This window comes from Vigna unguiculata, chromosome 6, assembly GCF_037176805.1.
Source record: "Vigna unguiculata cultivar grain cowpea cultivar isolate G323 ecotype 2 chromosome 6, ASM3717680v1, whole genome shotgun sequence".
Taxonomy (NCBI): domain Eukaryota; kingdom Viridiplantae; phylum Streptophyta; class Magnoliopsida; order Fabales; family Fabaceae; genus Vigna; species Vigna unguiculata.
The window spans coordinates 15,805,924-15,814,133 of record NC_140797.1 but is presented as its reverse complement, the minus strand read 5'-3'; the positions used below and the strand labels follow the sequence as shown (position 1 = coordinate 15,814,133).

At 38.7% G+C, this 8,210-nt stretch overlaps 1 long non-coding RNA gene across 1 annotated transcript; it reads right to left on the bottom strand.

Annotated features, from left to right (window-relative positions):
- Positions 1–6,784: 6,784 nt before the first annotated feature.
- Positions 6,785–7,892, bottom strand: LOC146885571 (uncharacterized). The gene is made up of 2 exons (XR_014995787.1): positions 7,281–7,892; positions 6,785–7,188 (listed from the first exon to the last, which is right to left on the bottom strand). It is a non-coding gene; the product is annotated as an uncharacterized LOC146885571 (long non-coding RNA).
- Between the last annotated feature and the right edge of the window lie 318 nt (positions 7,893–8,210).

Sequence of the window (8,210 nt, the reverse complement as noted above, 5' to 3'; positions counted from 1 at the left end):
ACCTAACTTCCCTTACCTTTGTGATGAGTCTAAATTTTTGCCCTCATTTAATATTTAAATTTGGGGATTTAATTGAATTTTTTGTGCTTAAAGATTGATTTAATTAGGATTTGTGATTATTGGATTTATTGAGTAAGTTTGGTAAAAGTGGCGTAAAAATTGATTTTAGTTGCATAAAATATTATTGGATATTCTAACGTTTGTTAATGCAGCTGGAATTTATTTTTGGTCATTAATAGTGTGGATTTAAAATATTCAAAGTTACAAAATAAGTCCAAAATCAGAAAATTCTGGAAAAGAATAAATCAGGATCTAAATGGACCCCCAGATTTTATTTGCACACTCCTGCAAAGTGGACCACCAAAAAAAACCCTGTTCTGCACCCCCACTTTTCACTAAGTTGCACCCCTGTTACCACTTAAACTACACTCAACCAGATCACGCCATGTGGCAATCCTCAACTTTCAAATCAGGCCAACCATAAGCTGACACGTGTCATAATCCTCCACTCACCAAATTCACCAATCAAATCCTGCCACGTCACCATCTCCCAAAATGAAACCCTAACCCTAACTTTCTCCTCAACTTCCATCACCATGGCAGCCGCTGCCGCACCTCTTCATCTCGCTGGCCACCACCGCACCTCTTCGTCCGCAGCCTCCATTCCCGCAACTTTCACGCACCATCGCAGCACCTCCACGACAACCATCCTCTTCGTTCGCACAACTGCAGCGCGCCTCCGTCGCACCATCTCCACAGCAGCGCCAGCCACCACGCTAGCACCTGCATCTGCGCGAACCAGTCACGCACACCACCACGCCTCCGCGAAGGTTGTTCCGCGCATCACCATCACTGCAACACTGGCTCTGGAAACGTGCAGCACCGTGACAGCGCGCCACCGCACCTGCAACCATCATTCGCGCACCAGCAGCGTCCACAAACCTCCACCACCGCGCCTTCGTCGCCGGAGAAGGAGGAGCAGTCGCGCCGTCATCCACAAGCCTCCATGAAACCCTAAACGCAGCAAACCCTAGTCTGGAGAGAGAAAGTGCACTCTACGCCACGTGTCAGCATCTGATAGGCAGTCAACTGGTCAAACTCTGGTCAACTGGTCAAACTCTGGTCAAACTTTGGTCAAAACTGCAAAAATGGTTAAATAAGAGGGGCAGAATTGGAAATTGGACAGAAACTAAGTTGCTAATTAATTAAATAAAAATAAAAGATTTTAGCGACTGGCAGATAAAGCCCAAAGTCCAGTGGAAGCCTATATAAAGAAACTTAAGGGAGCAGAAGCGGGGACTGAGAATTGACAACTTAGACACTTAGAACTCTCTGGTTTTGGCAGATACCGTCTCCACCACATCTCTCATTCTTTCTTTTATTTTCTTTCCTTCATATCATCATGTATTCCATCAAAGCCATAGAGGGCTAAGCTTTTAAGGTTGATTCCACTGTACTTTCTTAAATGGATTCTGAGGTTAGATGAATTTATGTGTTTGTTATTTTGATTATTGTTGTGGTTTTTGTTTATCTATGTCATTTGCTTCTTAATCGAATAGAAAATAATGATTTTAAATCTACATGCATGCTAATCATATGAGCTAAAAGGTTTTTAAATTAAATTGAGACTTTACTTTGATTTTATTTAGAAACTTTCATTTGATTAAATAAGTTTTTGCCAATAATTAAGACTTTACTTTGATTAGTGGTAATTACTTTAACTAAAATTAGTCAAGACTTTACTTTGATTAATTAAGTTTTCTATTTGGTGAGGAAACAAAGGAATAGACATGATTAGGAATAGACTTTATTTATTTTACGCATATACGTTTAATAGAGTTTGTTATTTTGTAGTCTCTAGTTTTCTTTTAATATATTCCAAGCAAAGTTCTATTCTTTTTTTGATCAAGAATTTCTTTTAAGAAAGTTTTTTGAGACTAGTTTGGAAAACTCTGTCTAGGAAAGACTTGGTATTTAAGTTGTCCATTGTGACGCACCTCTCTTTCCTCGGAGTAGACCCAACGACATCTTAACATATTTCTTTCTTGAAATCTTTCTCCAAAACAAGAATAGGAAGAAGAAAAAAACACACAGGGAAACACTTTCAGGTGGACTGCATAGTGCATGACTCGGGCCAATCCGGGTCAATTTTATCAACTTGATTCAGAACTTGAAAGGAACTTGCGTAAATCACGTAGGAGACTTGAACTCAGGTGTTCTACTGAAGGAGCATCGTCATCATCTGAACCTACCACTGAAAGTGTACCACTAGAATCACCTCCGGTGATTAACATATCTTCTGATCCATCACCTAACCAGAAATTCAAGAAGATAGAATGGAAGAAAGAACAATAAGAGAGTTAGTTTCACCGGATGCAGCAATTACACAAAACATGTGCATCCAATATCCAGATGGAGAATGTGAGCTTAAGTCTGGGTTAATCCATCTTTTACCCAAATTCCATGGATTAGCAGGAGAAGACCTGTACCATCATTTGAAGGAATTTCATGTTGTTTGTTCATCCATGAGACCTACAACAGTGACAGAGGAACATATCAAGCTTAAGGCTTTTCCATTCTCATTGCAAGATGCCGCTAAGAATTGGTTATACTGCCTTCCGCCAGGATCCATCAATACTTGGGAGACTCTGAAAAGATTATTTCTGGAAAAGTTTTTTGCAGCATCTAGAGTTGCTACTATTCGCAAAGATATTTATGGGATAAGGCAACAAGAAAGAGAAAGTCTTCACGAGTATTGGGAAAGATTCAAAAAGTTATGTGCTTCCTGTCCTCATCACCAAATAAACGAGCATCTCCTCATTCAGTACTTTTATGAGGGATTGAGTATCATGGATAGACAAATGATAGATGCTGCAAGTGGAGGGTCATTGGTGGACAAAACGCCAACAAATGCAAGACAATTGATTGAAACTATGGCGTCAAACCATAAACAATTTTCTACAAGGCGTAATTCTATAACTCTATTGAAGGGAACCCATGGAGTAGAAGCTTCATATGTTGCAGATCACAAGAAAATAGAAGGGAAGTTGGATGACTTAGCGGCCATGGTAAGGACCTTGACAAACTTACAGAAAAAGACTATCCCTTCTACTTTATGTGTAATTTGTGCTTCTACTAATCATCCTACAGAGGCTTGTTCTATGTTAAAAGAGACAGGGACGTTAGACAATGAACAACCTCAGGCATAGGCTGCAAACATCTATGGCAATAATAGACCACCTCGGCAGTAATACAACCATGATTTGTCCTCCAACAAGTACAACCCAGATTGGAAGGAATATCCTAGCCAAAAATGGGGAAATCAACAGCCTCAACACCAACAAGTCTATGTTCCACCTCAATAGAGGCAACAACCACAACCAGCTGCAACCTCTGATGATTCAAACATGGAAGCAATGATGAAAATGATGGCTAACATGATGAAGGGACAAATCAATGAGTTGAAACAGACGATGGAAGCAACCAATCAAAACTTGCAGAACCAAATTGGACAAATGGCAAATGAGTTAAATCAGATGAAGTCTCAATAAGGCTCGAGCAATTTGCCTGCACAAACTGTAATCAACCCGCGAAATGTAAGTGCTATTACTTTAAGATCGGGTAAGCAAATACAAGGCCTTGGGGATACCCAAGAAGATGAAGATAAGGACAATGAAGTTGTACCTAATGATGAAAGAGGAAGATCAGATGAAGCAACACAAGCAACATCTGAAATGCATGCATCGAGTGATAACTCCAGGTTGGTATCCCCTAATACTTCCTCTGAAAATTCTTCTCCTTATTCTCCTTCTCCTCCCTATCCAAATCGTTTGAAACCAAAAACTAAAAAGATGGAGGAGTTAGACAAAGAAATCTTGAATACTTTCAAGAAAGTGGAGATAAACATCCCTTTGTTGGATGCTGTAAGACAAATTCCTAAATACGCCAAGTTTCTCAAAGAATTATGTACACATAAAAGGCGTATTATGGACAAAGAGGTAGTGAACATGGGAAGAAACATCTCTAGCTTAATTAAGAAGCCTGCAGTCAAAATGCCGCAAAAGTGTAAGGATCCAAGTATGTTTTCTGTTCCCTGCATTATAGGAAGTACTAAGTTTGACAATGCTGTGTTAGATTTAGGAGCTTCCATTAATGTAATGCCTTTATCTATTTTTACTTCACTTCATCTTGGACCTCTTAAGTCTACTGGTGTGGTCATTCAATTGGCAAACCGTAGCACAGTTAACACTGCAAGTGTGCTAGAAGATGTGCTTGTCCGTGTGGACAAGTTAATTTTTCCTGCAGATTTCTATATCTTTAACATGAAGGATGATGAAGGAATGAGTTCAACCATAATTATCTTGGGAAGACCATTCATGATGACAGCACGTACCAAGATAGACGTGCATGCAGGATCCTTAACTATGGAGATAGGAGATGAGAAGGTGCAGTTCAACGTGCTAGAAGCCATGAAGCACCCAATTGAAGACCATTCTTTGTTTTGTATTGATTTATTGAGTAATGTAGTGAACAATTATGCTTTTGGACTTTTGGACGTTTTATCTGGTTTTTCTTCTTCTTTGGATTTTTCTCTTTCGAATATTTCGGGCTCAATTTTAGACGAAAGAGAAAATTGTAAAACAGGTGATATGGAGGACGCGGTGTCACTATTTGATACCTCTATGGCGTCCGAGTGTGATGTTGAGGTGGCTGAAATTACCTTAGGCAGTAAAATGTTGCCATCTGTGGAACAACCACCCACTTTGGAGTTGAAACCTTTACCATCTCATTTGAAATATGTTTATCTTGAGAGGGATGGGAAACTCCCTGTTATTATATCTGCCTTGCTTACTGACGAGCAGGAACAAAAGCTATTGCAGGTTATCAAAGATCACAAGCGAGCAATAGACTGGACTTTGGCAGATATTCCTGGTATTAGTCCTTCTTTCTGCATGCATAGAATACTCTTGGAGGAGGATGCTAAGCCAATAAGGCAACCTCAGAGGAGACTGAATCCTCAGCTGATGGAGGTTGTGAAGAAAGAAGTCACCAAGTTGCTACAAGCAGGTATTATATATCCTATTTCTGACAGCACTTGGGTGAGTCCTGTACATGTGGTCCCCAAGAAATCTAAGATCACCATGGTCAAGAATGAGAAGAACAAGTTGATTCCTACTCATATTCAGAATAGCTGGAGGGTCTGTATTGATTATAGAAGACTAAACCAGGCCACCAGGAAGGACCACTTTCCTTTACCATTCATGGACCAGATGTTAGATCGATTGGCAGGTAAGTCTCATTATTGTTTTCTTGATGGATTCTCTGAGTATTTTCAGATTTGTATTGCCCCAGAGGATCAACATAAGACTACCTTTACTTGTCCATTCGGTACATATGCTTATAAGAAAATGCCATGGAGTAGAAGCTTCATATGTTGCAGATCACAAGAAAATAGAAGGGAAGTTGGATGACTTAGCGGCCATGGTAAGGACCTTGACAGACTTACAGAAAAGCCTATCCCTTCTACTTTATGTGGAATTTGTGCTTCTACTAATCATCCTACAGAGGCTTGTTCTATGTTAAAAGAGACAGGGACGTTAGACAATGAAAAACCTCAATCATATGCTGCAAACATCTATGACCAAATTGTACTTTATTTTAAAAGTAATTAAAAATTATCATTATATAAGTTTAATTTATCGTATAAAAAATATGAAAATGTATAAATGAAAGTAACATATTTTGATAAAAAAATAATTAAAAGATAATGTTATAAAAAAAATTATAATTAAAAATTACTTTTAAAACCTTATTTTATAACAATTTTCAAATTTTCGTTATTAATTATTTTTGTAAAAATAATTTGAAAAGTCATATTTACATCATTTTCATTATTAAGCTGAAAAATAAATTGCGGCCATAATTGTAATCTTGATGTCACCCTCAAACCAAGGCATAATAGAGATGATTTTAAATTAGAAGAATTTCTCCCTTCCTTCCCCTCTCTCCCCCAAGGTTGATTGGATGGAGAGGGCGACGATGGCATCAAGTGGATTACAGTGTGAAGTTTGTGTTGTTCACTTTAAGTGGATTAAAGGTGAAAATGGGTGGATTAAGAGTAAAGTTTGTTAAAGTTTGTGAGTGATTTGATGGATGTGATAGATTAAAATTTTTATTTCAATCATAAAAAAACAAGATTACCAAATTGTACTTTATTTTAAAAATAATTAAAAATTATCATTATATAAGTTTGATTTATCGTAGAAAAAATATGAAAATGTATAAATGAAAGCAACATATTTTAATAAAAAATAATTAAAAGTAATGTAATAAACAATTTATAATTAAAAATTACTTTTTAAACCTTATTTTATAATAATTTTTAAATTTTCGTTATTTTTAGATGGTTTTTGTCAACACCCAATTTCGTCCGGGTAAAAAAATAAAGAAATTGTTGTTTGACCTAGATAAATAAATATTTCTTCTTTTACTTTTTATCTTGTTTCAACTTTATTTTCATCTTCTTTTTGTTTTGTTTTTGTTTCAAATTCGTTTTACTTTTGTTTTATGATTTTTATTTTGTTTTATTTTATTACTATTGTTATTATCTTATATTATTTTAAAATTTTTGCCCCATTTTATTTTATTCTTTTTCTTTATTTGGTTTCTTTTTTATTTAGTTTTATTTTATAATCTTTGGGTTTAATATATTTTACTGTACTTTTATTTTATTTTAGCTCATTTTTATCTTATTCTTTTTATTTAACCGTTTGTTTTTAAAAAATAAAAAATAAAAAATAAAAAATAAAAAAAATAAATAAAGTTTTTTTTTTTTTTTTTTTTTCTGCACCAACGCCACCTACCCTCTGCAACTCTCTCTTACATTGTCACCTCTCCACTTTGATTTCATGCATTAGTCCTCGGTTTCATGCGCTTATCTTCATACACATCCTTCGTTTCGATCAATGGGGTGGGGTTCTCTTCTTCGATATTGGGAATTCCCTCAAGAATCAACACACGCAACCACCCAACATGAATCATCAATCTTTCCCTCTTCCAGCACGTTTTCTCTGCACCAGGAGATCATAATATCATGCAAAACCTTCACTTCAAAAAAAATCATGGACACCACCAACTGACGGGGGAGAAGAACCACACTCCACTCTTTCTCTAAGCATTGGTCACGACCTACACACAAGAAAAAAAAGTATCAGAAAAACACACACGGTGAGAGCACAAAAAGAGAACAAAATGAGAGAGAAAAGGAGGAAGAACAGAACAGAGGAGATTGCGAGAAGAAAGAACTGTCATAGGCATTGAGGATGTACAAGAGGTACACTTGCATCTTGAACGAACAGACCAAGACCACCACCAGGAGCTTCCGAGAAATCACCAATTCCAGTGCCAAACAGCCACTTTCAATCGAAACAGTGAAACAGAGAAGAGAAGACATCGCCGGCGGCATTGCCGGCGGCGAGTCGGAGCTTTAATCTGTAAGGTGTGGTCACGACGGTCGCGGGTCCAGACGTGGTGGCTGGCGCGGTGGTGGCGAGCCGCAGAGTCTTGGGCACCTTCCTCTCTCACGGAAGCAGAGGATCATGGGTTTGGAGATGAATGGTTGCGGCGGGGGCGCCTGCGACGGCTGGAGCCGCTGACGGCGACCTGCGGCGACCTCCGGCATGCTGAACCTTGCGGCCGTGAAGGGGATCGGTGCAGCCTCGGTTTGGAACGCGCTAGTGAGAAAGGGTTTCGCGCGTTGCGAAAAAAAATAGTAGGTGTGTCGCCGGCGTCGATGGGTGTCGCCGGCGAGCTCCGTGCGGTGGTGCGGCGAGGCAGAGACGGAAGTGGGGTGCTGATGGTCGGTGGCCAGTGGCAGCGCGGTGGTGTCGAGAGAGATAGAAAGGAGGCTTGCGTCTTGCTTCTCTGAGCAGTTAGGTTTAAGTCATTTGGTTCCATATGCCACACTTTTTTTTTTTTCACAGCGCACTCCCTTTTTTTATCTCTACACCTCCATGTTCATCTTTTCTTTTCTTCGTGCACCACCATTTTAATATTCTCACCCTCTTGCATTTTTGAGTCATGTTTGCTTCCTTCCCGCACCTCTGTTATCTTTATTCTTGCGCACCCCCCCTGTTTTTTAATTGCAGCCCTTGCTTCACTATGCATACACCTCCCAATATCTGCTGACGACACCACCATGTTTACTGACC